Source organism: Berghia stephanieae, chromosome 5 (genome assembly GCF_034508935.2).
Source record: "Berghia stephanieae isolate SIO BIC M18660-M18661 chromosome 5, UCSD_Bste_1.3, whole genome shotgun sequence".
NCBI lineage: Eukaryota > Metazoa > Mollusca > Gastropoda > Nudibranchia > Aeolidiidae > Berghia > Berghia stephanieae.
The window spans coordinates 66,219,148-66,233,462 of NC_088364.1; positions in this window are offsets into that span (position 1 = coordinate 66,219,148).

Sequence of the window (14,315 nt, forward strand, 5' to 3'; positions counted from 1 at the left end):
CGGGAGCTGAAGATTCCATATGTCAGTCCTTTCATATAGTTGTCCTTGATATATATATATAATATATATATATATATATATATATATATATATATATATATATATATATATAACATATATATATATATATATATATATATATATATATATATATATATATATATATATATATATATATATATATATATACATCTTTTCTCTTTCATATTTTCTTTCTTTCTCTCTCAGTTAAGCGGTGGGTGTCGTATTTTTTTTTTTTTTTTGGGTCGGAGGGATTTATTTGAGACATTTAATCTATCTCTTTTTAATCACAAGTTACTGGACAGAAACTCTTATTTTGAACCTCGGTTTAATTAATGCCAGTCGCAAATTTTCATTTGTGTAATAAATCGTCTCAAAGGGGCATTATATCTCGATGAACCTGATACACACACACACACACACACACACACACACACACACACACAAAGAAGTCACTAACCTTGAGTTTATTATTTTTTTTTGGAGCTTTTATATAGCGCGATATCCATTAAACGTACTCAAAGCTCTTTACAATGGGTCCCCGGCCAACAGCAACACTTAAAAAGTAAGACATGACATTACGCCAGTTAGGCGATATTATTTTATTTTTCGGACAGAGACGGCCAGGTACTAATTTTACAGCTGAGTACGGTGAGAGAATGTGCATAAAGAGCTTTTTTCCAAGGACTCAACTATGCGCCGAGCAAGGCTCGATCCCAGGACCTTACGATCTGAAAGCGATTGTCATACCACAAGACCACATAGCCATACAAATTATAAATTATAATAACTTCGTTGAAGGGAATTAATTTTGCTTTTCAAACTTCAAAAATATTGATTTAATTGTTCTTTGTTATCTTTTATTTTTTGTTTGTTTGTTTTGTTTTGTTTTTTTTTTTTTTTGTTTTGTTTTGTTTTGTTTGTTGTTTTTTTTTAAATTTTTGTTTTGCTTTTTTTTTGTTGTTTTTTTTTTTTTTGTTTTTTGTTTTTTGTTTTTTTTTTTTGGGGGGGGGGTATTTTAACTCTGCACTCGGTTTTCTTCATCTGGTCAGTTGCGACATGTTTATTACTCTGCGGGATCGGAAACGAGGGGAGGTAACTGGTACCAGAGTTCTAAGATTGTCTACTTTTATTGGTTTGCCTCCCTTCTCTCATAAACTTTAATTTATTCCATAATTTATAATGTTATCCATCACCTCAGAGAGATGGACGTTTATAAGATAAAACTTTTATTTTTTTCTGTTTCAAAATAATCAAAACATGAAAACCTTGTTCGAATGTTTCCATCTGTTGTAGCGAAGCCTCAACAGCATTGTTCCATCTTCTTCCGTCCTTGGTACAGACAGACCTTTGCCTCACTCCGGGTAAGACTGGAGACGCACACACATCTTGGTGAAGGCGCCTCCTCTAGGTCTGTGTTGGGCGACCTCGTTTCCGTTTACCCTGCGAGTTCCATTTGAGCAACCAAGTAGGGAGCGACAAAAAAATTATACTAGCACCCAACGACACCGATTTCTCCAGTCTCCCAATAATATTCAAAGGAGGTAAAAGTCAGATAAAGAATCGAAATGACTGTCTTGAGTTGTTTCCCTTGACAGTGGTAAACGTTTCAAGTCAGGAAGTGCAGATTGCATACATTTCTACTTTCAGCCCAAGTTTTCCACCGTTATGTTTCCTGTTTGTTCTTCCCAGTGACAACGCTTTTAGTGTTTCTTTTGTCAACACAGGAGTTAGTAGCTTGGGTCAGTGCCAGAAAGAACAGAGAGAAAAGTAGGGAGAGGAAGAGGTGGAGGAAGAGGAGGAGATGATGATGACGATGATGATGATGATGAGGATGATGATGATGATGATGATGATGATGATGATGATGGTGATGATGATGATGATGACGACGACGACGACGATGATGATGATGATGTGTCATTTTGATATTTCACACAAACAGCCAAGGGACAAAGTTTTGTGTTTGCATTTACGATACCCACGATAAACAACGGTTTGGCAGACAAGCTTTTTGGGAAAGGCCGAAAGATTTCAAGCATACAACTCAATACAGCTCTGTGGTACTTTGGAAAAACACGTATTTAAAAATTTGGCCACAAATATCCTCCTTCTAATATCAATCGATTTAAATGACTCGTATTGGCAAAAACTCTCAAACCTGGGACCTCGCGAAGTCTCAGGTTTGAGAGTTTTTGCCAAGATGAGTGTCATTTCAATCGATCGATATTTGAAGGACGAGTTTTCCGGTTAAATGTTTTAATATGTGTCTTTCCAGAGTATGGCAGAGCTAAGTTTAGAAAGGGGGGGGGGGGGCTGGTGTAGATGGCAGATTTGCTACAAAATGTTAAACTAAATTTTCTTCGTATAATATTGTATCTTATGGAGCCGGATTTCATCCACGTTTCTATAGCGTTAAATGGGCAATAGTAATTGCTTGCTACCCTTTTGAATAGGACGCGGTAGTCTATCGCTAAGTGTTTTCCTCCAGATTTAAAAGAACTAGTTATTCCGCCATTGGTCTGTGGACGAGGGAAGTGTTAAAAACCCCTAAAAATCTAAACTTTACCTTGTTTAGATCCCGATCTCTTTGCGTGCGAGGCGAGTGCTATATGAACAACTGATCTATCCGGACACTGTTTTTTTTCTATCTATAAGTTGTGTGATGAAATAATACAACGAGAAACCAGTGTTTTTAGGCTGCTGTCATCCATCAAGTTACAGACCACGTTGAACATCGCTGGACTTTGTTACAAGACCATACCTCTCGGCTACCGAATACTTGGTAAAAGCTCTTTACTCATATACTTTCCACATCTTACTTGGGTCTCAAATGAGTAGCTTGTCGGTATCGGCGTTGTCTTTGAAAAATTGATAAATGAATAAATGGAGAATAAAGAAATAAATAAACAAATGTGATAATATCTTAGGATAAGTCATGTTAAGTGTTTCTGTTGGCTTGGGTCCCTTTATAAATCGTCTCGAGCACATTACGTGGATATTGTGCTATATAAAGACTCATGAATATATATATATATATACATATATAATATATATATATATATATTATATATATATATATATATATATATATATATATATATATAATGTAAATTTTCACTCACATTTTTTGCCGAGACGACTCGACTGATGAAGTGTGAACTAAAGGAAAAACACAGAAACGAGTCGTCTCGGCAAAGAATGTGAGTGAAAATTTACATTATATATTAGCTCTAACCACCATTATCGAGCACTTTCGTACCTACAAGTACCCACCAACACTATAATATAATATATATATATATTTATATATATATATATATATATATATATATATATATATATATATATATATATATATATAATATATATATATATATATATATATATATATATATATATGTCATATTAATACGTATGTTTGATGCATTCAACGTGAGATTTTTATTTGCTTTTATATCATATGACCGTATATTATATTTACATATTTTCTATCCCAACCCCAATATTATGACCCAGACGAAATACTATCAACACATACCTTATCCACAATGGTACACCATGGAAATTCAATGTTATTTTATCTGTTTTTGTTACAACGCATTACATGACATCAAACGCCGAGTTACTTTGCATTGCCCGAGATACGAAATGCCACCCTAAAGAACGCTTCCTACCGTCATATTTGTAACACATTGAGTATTTTGGCTGTGGCTACAGCTAGCGATAGAAATAATAACAATTCTTAAATAATGCTTTGGCTGACAAATGAGTGGATTTTAACGGTTAATATAATATGATGTGACACGTTGCCTGTAAACGGTTTTATGTCTGACCGATTTAAGTACTAAATATTGACTATCTGATTTTATTCTTAAATGTGAAACTGTGGTTATGTTTACATCAATATTTATTAAGCATTAAATCTCTCTGTAATGTACAGAAGACTGCTAAACATCAAATGGTCAGAAATAATTAACAAACGTAGACGTTTTGGAAAGAATAGTGAAACCCATCCAAATTGTGAAAACCATCAGAAAAAGGCAAATGGGCTTTCTTGGACATGTGTGGTGACGAGGGCATATTGAAAGCCTAACACTCAGTGGCTATATAGAGCACTTTTACAACGTAAATATCCGTGTTCGTTATCTTTTTTATCCTTCCGATGCAAGACAACAAGACTTTTGCGCTCTACAATGGTCGAATACAATTATAAATTCAGTTTTCTTCGACCCCTATGACTTACGACGCTATGTTAAACCGGAAATGAGAAAACCAGAAACACAGATTTTTCACTCTATCGAAAGTTCTTGTGTGCAAGTTTTCACCGTGTTATTAGTCTTCGTTGTCATATTTTTGATGTCATTCAATTTGATTATTTTACCCCCCTCCCCCCTTTGAATACATTTATGTAAATGTGTGGAGAGAATAATAGATAGATAGATAGATAGATAGATAGATAGATAGATAGATAGATAGATAGATAGATAGATAGATAGATAGATAGATTGAGAGAGAGAGAGAGAGAGAGAGAGAGAGAGAGAGAGAGAGAAAGAGAGGCGAGGGAAAGGGCTGGGTTGTCCGCGACGTACCTTAATTTATATTCTGATAACCGTAATTGTTATGGGCTCATTGTTGTAATGGAAATACTCTCAACCAATGTAAAATATTGTCCATCACAACAACGCTAAAACAAGTCCATAATTGTGTTTAGTTATCAGACCTGCAAATACGTGCACGTTGAGTGTCTGTGTTTAGTTTTACTTTGAAGATGTATAGGATTGCTAGTGTTTTATAAATAGAACAAGTATTATTCCAAAGCATGATAAACATAAAGCTTCGTGTTTTCAATTTTATATTCGTCTTTTGGCAGCAGCTTCTTATGGTTTTCACACTACTATATTATGACGATCGACCCAATCAGCAAAGTCCGGTCCGCATTCGTGCACCGTCGCAAACCCGCCGGGTAGCATCGTCACAACACACCGTTCGACTAGATGCTCTGCCGTCTCAGTTTCTTGCCCACAGCAGGTACATGTTGGACAGGTCTTTTGGCTTCCACCTCATCACAACATAATACCAGTGTAATGTAAATTAATTACCTTCGGTAAAACGACGAATAGACACGAACACGAAGACTAACCCGGAACTGGATGAGTTCTCCCGCCACTTCAGAGACTTCCGGTCTAGCACTTCTCCTCTGACCGACGTGCAGAATACACGTCCAACCTCATCATAACAGTCATCAGATTACGTCACTCAGGTCTTTGTTATTGCGTTTTGCCATCCGCGTTTTAGAGCAATTCTCACTAAACTGTATTAACCAGACTATAAACGTTCAAGGTTACACATAGTTTTGTGTGTTGGTCCGTTTTTCCTCCGGATGACAATGTTGTGAGCTTTTTAGCCAAGCGCATACTATCTAAATATCTTTAAAACTTAGAACTCGGCCTAGTATCCAGGTGACCCGCAACACCAGATTGACGCGTCGGATCGGATCGCATATTGTCATTCCATGCACCCAATTGGATTCAATAGTCTGATGTCACGTCGCCCAGCAACGGCGAGCGGCGAGGTTCTAAACAAAGAAAATTGGTGTTTTCATTATTCGTGCTGGCTAGAACGTTTCATATATCATGTCATCAGAATGTAGAAAAGTCAAAACATGATCATATTTATAATGTTTTTCTCCTATGGATACACTTTTATGCTTGTTGGAGAAGTATTTCATAAGGGCGTCCGCTATTGTTCCTATAGTTTAGAGCCAGTTACTAAGTTACTATGCGTCATTACCAGGGAAGTGACGTCATGCCTGTTGAAGCCAATTGACAATATGATTTTTATTTTACCAGTTAATTAATTGCTGTACTTTGGAGAAAAAAAATCACGTATTTAAAACATTTGGCCATAAAACTCGACCTTCATATATCAATCGATTTAAATGACCCTTATCTTGGCAAAAACTCTCAAATGTGGGACTTGATAGAAGACCTCGCGAGATCCCAGGTTTGAGTGTTGTTTATTTATCCAAGATGAGGGTCATTTAAATCGATTTTAGTGACGAGCTTTCTTACAAAATTCTTATACAGATAATATGCGCTTGGCTAAGAAGCCCATAACATTGCCATCCAGAAGTATAACGGACCAATACACAAAACTATGTGTAACCTTGAACGTTTATAGTCTGGTTAATACAGTTTCGTGAGAAACACACATAAACGCGGATGGCAAAACGCAATAACAAAGACATGAGTGACGTCAACTTCATACTATCTATACGTATCTTTACAGAGAACGGCATACTATCTATACGTATCTTTACAGAGAACGGCAGTCATCTGGTTCACTTAAAGCTCCTTTCGATGTCTTATGACAGGAAACCGCTCCCTTTTGTGCCGGTCTGTACCGACCTTGTAAAGTGTTTTTTATTATTTTATCGATATCTCAACTTGTTTTTTCTTTTGTTTATGTATTCAAAGGTTATTGGATGTTTTTGAAAGATTGATTCGATTATGAGTAGCCTACATGTCGATTCGATTCTATGGTTTTGGTGTTTTCTTTATTATGTTTTTTTTTATGACGCTGGTCGAATTAAGAGCGTCTTCTCCTCTACTATGTCTAAATAAAACCCAAAAATAAAACATTCACAATTGGGCAAATCACATTTTACTCCTGAGTACGATGAAAAATGTGAGTAAAGAGTTTTCACCAAGGACTCAACTATGCGCCGAGTAAGGCTTGAATCCAGGACCTTCCGATCCGAAAACAAGTGTCATACCACAAGACCACATAGCCGCACGAGCGAGCATTGATGGTGTTTTTTGGCCGCGCCATGTATTTTGGCTAGAAAATAAGATGCCATCACTCTGACACCAGAAGATCAATCTGTTGCACAATGTATGTATCCAGTCCTCCGGAAGACTGGCTTTACACTTCCAATCAGATTGGAACCAGTATTTTGACATCTCACTTGTGTTCCCTATTAGAAGCGTCCCAGTCGGTTGATTAGGAGGCAAATGGCAATAAGTCAACCTAAGTTAATTACACTTTTAGCTGTGCATTCAATAGAAGGAACGGATTTGACGTCACTCAGCTCTTTGTTGTTTTTAGCCAGCCATTTTTATGAGTAATTCTCACTAAATTGTGTCAATCAGACTATAAACGTTTAAGGATGCACAGAGTTTTGTGTGTTGGTACGTTATATATCCGGCTGGTGGATGTTGTGAGCTTATTATTATGCGACTATGTGGTCTTGTGGTATGACACTCGCTTCCGGATCGGAAGGTCCTGGGTTCGAGCCTCGCTCGGCGCATAGTTGAGTCCTTGGGGAAGGCTCTTTACTTACATTCTCTCAGTTGTAAAATGAGTACCTGGCCGTTAACAACGTTGTCTCTTTTAGAAAAAAATGTAATATCGCCTGACAGGTGTCATAACGGTCATGTCCCCTCCTAAATGTTAAATGTTGTTGTTGGCCAGGGACCCCTTGTAAAGCGCTTGGAGCACGTTTAGCGGATATTGCTCTATATAAAAGCTCAATTTAAAAAATAAAAGATTATTAACTAAACACATAGCATCAATATTTAGCATCTTGATAATACCATTTCAATGCCCTGGATATTATTGGCATGGCATGTAACATGATTGGATCCTGTTAACATCGTAAGATTGCTGGACGGATAAGTTAAAATCAAAATGATAAACGCAATATCCACTTAATGTGCTCAACCCGCTTTACAAAGACACCCAGCCAATAGCAAAACTTAACACGTAGGACGAGACATGGCGCCTGTTAGGCAATATTTTTTTAACGAAAGAGACAAAGCTATGCCGGTCAGAAACATCTGATTTCGGGGAGAAAATGTGATTAAAACGCCTTCTCCAAGGATTCAACTTTTCGCCACCCTGACATGACTGCCCGTGGCCTTCGTAGAATAATAGCCTGGCACTCACCAAAAATTGTGGATGACGCTCAGGATCTGTGGGCCCGATTGCTTCAGATGATAAGCATATACTTCAGATGACTGTGCTTCACGCCTTTTTCGTTCACCCTATGTCAATAAAATAGTGAATAATGTGCAGACTCTGGAGTCGGCATGAGATAAGGATAGCTATGATTTGGATGCATCTCGCAACAATCAAGTATAGATAGTTCGAAGATGACGTCACTCAGGTGTTTGTTATTGTTTTTTGCCATCCGCGTTTATGACTAATTCTCACTAAACTGTATTAACCAGACTATAGACGATCATGGTTACACATAGTTTTGTGTGTTGGTCCGTTATACTTCCGGATGGCAATGTTGTGAACTTCTTAGCCAAGTGCATATTATCTATAGAGAGTATGCGGTTGGCTAAGAAGCTCACAACATTGCCATCTGGAAGTATAATGGACCAACACACAAAAGTATATGTAACCTTAAACGTTTATAGTCTGGCTAATACACTTAAGTGAGTATTACTCATAAACGTGGATGGCAAAAAGCAATAACAAAGACCTTAGTGAAGTCATCGTCGTTCTTTCTGTAGTTTGCACAAGGCTTTGAACGCAGTCAATTGTTGTTGTTTTTTTATCACTTAATTTTTGTATGAAAATGATTCATATTTTACAACTTGGCATTAGGTACCGTACATACATTGCATGGATGATAGTTTTCTGTGATCAAATGGCAAAGTTCACGAATTTATTTCTTCATGATTTGGTCGTGGATTGATTGACGGGTGAACGACTATGAAGACTTTGGTTGTTCGATGGATTAAGGGATGGATGGATGGATTGATGGATGGGTGGATAGATGGAAGGGTGGCTGGATAGATGGATAGACTGGATGGATGGATAAATGGATGGCCGGGTATAATATGGATGGATGGATGGATGGATGGATGGATTAAATAATGGATGGAAAGATGGATGGATGGATGAAGAGAATGATAAATGGAGACTCGACTTGTTGAAACATTTTAGATATGTACGTTTTGTTCACACAATGCAAAATCAATAAGTAAATCTTTTCAAAGCGCTTTTACAATGTTTCAAGTCAACAGCAACACTGAACATGTAGGATGAGACAAATAGTCATTCAAAAGTGTTGTGTTTGAGAAAAACAACAACAACAACAACAGCGACAACAACAACAACAGCGACAACAACAACAACAGCGACAACAGCAACAACAGCGACAACAACATCAACAACAACACAGATTTAAGTGCAATATTGCGCAGTTAAATACAGTATGAAACAAAAGAGGTTAAAAGAAATAGGTATAGAAGTAAACGATGGCTGGAATGATAAACGGAATGCTGCTACAAATCTGCACTGTTGTTGTGAATCAAAATAGGAATAAAGGTCACGTGGTCTTCTTGCCAAATGCATTCTGGGATTCGATCAAAATTCTGTGTTGTGTCTGATTGATTTGGTCTGGACCTAGGTGCACCTGCATTAACAGGTCTGATCACCGAATGCAATTGTGAGCGTGATTTAACCCTCTCCTTACCAACTATAGGAAAATCGTCACATTCATTACGATACAACTAACATTTTTCTTATTCAAATTTCTTTTGTACATCATAACATTATAAGAAAACGAACAGTGTGTTGCAGAGCATGTTTTGCTAAAGATATTATTTATTGCAAAAACTAACTGCTATTGTTATTGAGTGAGGAAAAAAATCTATTTTTGTGTTAGTTGGGTGTGAAATTTTGGGGAAAATCCGGAATATGACTGGTAAGGAGAGAGTTAACATTGTTGTAATGGACAATATTTTGCGTTGGTTTTGAGAGTATTTCCATTACAACAATGAGTTCATGCTAATTTGTGTTATCAGACTTGCAAGTAAGTAGACGTCGGTCTGAAACAAAGGACAATCTTCGATCCTCCATCTCCATTCAACTCGAAATTAGAAGATCTAGATACATCAAGAACAAACTTTTCCAACAAATTTTTCTCTAATGCTGCTCCAAAAATCTGGAATTCCTTGTCCCCCACAACCAGAAACTCTCCAACTTTTATTTCCAGTCCAATTTAAAGAGTGAACTTTTTAAAACAGCCTTTATTTTATATAATTTAATGTTCTTCAAACTAAGCTTTCAGTGTTGGTTTTTTTGTTTTTTTTTTTTTTTTTTTTTTTTTTTTTTTTTTTTTTCCCCTTTATGAATTTGTGTTTTATTATAAAGCGCCTTAGAGCATGAATGCATGGAATTTGCGCGCTATACAATAAATGATTTATTATTATTATTATTATTATTATTATTATTATTATATTATTATTATTATTATTATTATTATTATTATTATTATTATTTTATTAATTTTTTTTTTCCTTGGGCTAGATTATTATCCTCAATTTGCTCACTTGGACAACATGGGTGATTCCTGTTGACATAATCAGACATCCTATTTGATGATTATCTATATTTCTTCATGGAATGCAAACGGTTTCTATAATGAAGCGGACAATAGAAATTGCTTGCTACTCTTTACATAGCACTCTTGTCTATTGCAAAGTACTTTATTACAGATCTTACAGATCCAGCTACCCAAACACTGCTGGATGGACAGGGGGGTCAGAAAAAAATCTGAACTCTATCGTGGATCGATCTTAGTTCTTTTTCTTGTGATACAAGATTAGTCAATTGATGAATGAAAGAAAATTATATTATTTATGGTTTTTTTTTTGCTAAAATGTAAAAAGGTTTTTTTAAAGTGAATGTACAGCACATAACTAAAATGTTGTTAGTTGTTCCGACAACCTTTGAAAGTTCCACAGTCAAAACACATTATATGGTAGTCAATAGTTACTTCTTGTAAGAGCAGGATGGAGTCTGTGAAGTGCATGGCGCTTACAATTTATTATTGGCACCGAGTATCGTCTCAGACAACCTTTGACCTTTCCGATGATGCACCACCTATTCCAGTGCACTTTTTCTCACATGCATTTAGAGTCTATCGAAAGAACATAACCAAACACATCTTTACACGAGACAGATTTTAATCAAGGTCTATACTGCCTTACTCTGGAAAAACCCAAACTTAAAAATTTGGCATGAAAACTCGTCCTTCGAATATCGATCGATTTAAATGACCCTTATCTTGGAAAAAAAACCTCTCAAACCTGAGACTTTTCGAAGTCTCAGATTTGAGAGTTTTTGCAAAGATGAGAGTCATTTAAATCGATCGATATTCGAAGGACGAGTTTTCTGGCCAAATTTTTAAGTATGGGGTTTTCCAGAGTACGCAGTATAGACTGTAGTTTTGTGCATTTTTGAGGAAAGCGGATGGAATGCATATGGGGACGTAATCTAACACGGGTCTCTACCACCACGTATCCCATTGTCATTCTCCTTCCTCTTCTATCTATCTATCTATCTATCTATCTATCTATCTATCTATCTATCCATCTATCTATCTATCTATCTATCTATCTATCTATCTATCTATCAGATAGATCTATCTATCTATCTATCTATCTATTTGTCCATCTATCTATCTATCTATCTATCTATCTATCTATCTATCTATCTATCTATCTATCTATCTATTTGTCCATCTATCTATCTATCTATCTATCTATCTATCTATCTTTCAGATAGATCTATCTATCTATCTATCTATCTATCTATCTATTTGTCCATTTATCTATCTATCTATCTATCTATCTATCTATCTATCTATCTATTTGTCCATCTATCTATCTATCTATCTATCTATCTATCTATCTATCTATCTATCTATCTATCTATCTATCTATCTATCTATTAGTCCATCTATCTATCTATATATTTATCTATCTATCATTTATCTATTTATCTATCTATCTATCTACCTGTCTATCTATCTATCTATCTATCTATCTATCTATCTATCTGCCTGTCTATCTGTCTGTCTGTCTATCTATCTAGCTATCTGTCTGTTTATCTATCTATCTGTCTAAGCGCGCACAACACACACACACACACACACACACACGACACCCCCCCCCACACACACACACACAAACGACACCCCCACCCCCCCACCCCCCCCCCCCACCCCCCCCCCACCCCCACCCCCACACACACACACACAAAAAAAAAAGAACAACAAAAAACAATCACATTTTAAAACTTTTGGCCAGAAAATTTGTCGTTAATACAGATCGATTCAAATGACTATAAATAGTTCGAAGTTGATGTCACTCAGGTCTTTGTTATTGTTTTTTTTTTTTTTTGCCATCCGCGTTTAAGAGTAATTCTCACTAAACTGTATTAACCTGTCTATAAACCTTCATGATTGCACACAGTTTTGTGTGTTGGTCTGTCATATTTCCGGATGGCAATGTTATGAGCTTCTTGGCCAAGCGCATCCTATCTATAATCTTGTCATCTCAAACCTGAGACTTGGAGTTTTCTGTCCTAAATTTGAAAAGTATGTATGATTTTTTTTAGAGTACGAAAATATTCTCCCCCCCACCCCCCCCCACCCCCCCCCCCCCCCGCGCCCTTTCATCTAAACTCGACGGTTACAATCCGACGTGCACATATTTTGCTAATAAATTATAAATACACCTCGTTACAAAAGAAAATGTTGAATTAGTTACTTAATTTTTGTTGCATTTTTTAGTTGTCATTCAGCAAAGAATGTCGGCCTTTTTTGGAATTAACGTAATTTGGGAAATAACAATTCGGTTTCGTCTTGATGGGTTGATAAAATCTTACTTAACCTTCTAACCAATTCACTTGACCTTTCCAGGGGTTGGGAGTGAGGGGGGGGGGAACACCACCTGTTAGGACTCCCTTTACGCTCAACACCCACTATTAAATCTAAATAAGAATTGTTGAGAGAAAAATGATACCAGGGCAGGGCACACACAGCCTTGTACCAGGGCCATACCACTAGAAATTAAATGGCACATTCCCCTCTCTTTCTCAGACATTATTTCTTCTTTAAAAATGTTTAAAATTCGTAATTTTAGGAAAAGGTAAATGTTGCTGCTCGAAGCGCAAAGAAATAAATAACAATGGGAAATTTAATGTAAGCTTCAATTTAATAAGCGATATCAGATAAAGTGGACGTTTCGGGTTTCCCCTTTATCAACAAAACGGGATGAATGAAACTACAGAGAAATTATCTCATTCGTCTGTAGTGTTTCATTCATCTTGTTTGTTTTGTTTTTTTTTGATAAAGGGGTTACTAGAAACGCTACATTATCTGTTATCGTTTGATAAATTGAAGCTTACATTCGATTTTACATTGTAATTGATTTTAGGATATAAAAACAAAAGTTGCTATAGTTAACTTTATAGATCAACAATTTTCGCTAACAATGATTAAATAACACTTTAAAATCTTAAAATTTTGCACTCTGGCATCAACTTTCATTTTCAATGAGTTATAATGTCTTAGAAATGCTAGTGAAGTTCTGTAATTGTAGCCGAAAATTTCGTAATTTTTCTAATTTTTCGTAGTAGTAGGTAGGTCTGCTTTCTTCTTATTATTCCATTGTCGTTGCATAAGATGACGAAGCGTTATGAGGGGAAAAGAGAAACAGAAATTATAGGCAGTATTCGATTTCCTAGGTTAAAGGATCGGGATTCCCAGCGATGTTGGCAGACAGTTTGTGTACGGAATGCCAAACAAGTTGAATAAAATGCCAAATGGTATTAATGTACCAAATTTACATTATTGAATTGTCATTTTTTAAAAATAGTAATAGAATATACGACATGTAGGTCTGATATCAGACTGCAATTACGGGCTTGTTTTAACAATATTTTGCCATTGGTTTGAGAGTATTGCTATTACAACAATGAGCCCATAACAAGTTGGGTTATCAGACCTGCAAATAAGTATACGTTGAAAAATTACTTTATTAATCAACTGATAGAAAGTTTACTTTCTTTCCTTCTGCCTCGCCTTGAATTATAATAGGTCTTGCTGTTTTATTGACGAAAAATAATAAAATCATTTTTAATCATTATTTATTAAATGTGCAGGAACACGATTCATAGAGAAAAAACAAACCAACTTGAGCATTTATATAGCGCAATATCCACTAAATATGCTCAAAGAGCTTTACCAAGAGCCGCACTTGACTTGTAAGACAAGACATGACACCCTTTTGGCGATATTACAATTTTTGTCGGACAGAGACAACGCTATTAACCGCCAGGTACCAATTCGATGCCAGGTACTCATTTTACACATGAGTGCGTTGAAATACTGTGAGTGGACTATGAGCACTCAGAGCTGGACTCGAATCATCGGTCCAAAGATGAGTATCATACCGCTAGACAGCCGTAAAAATGCCATACCTGAA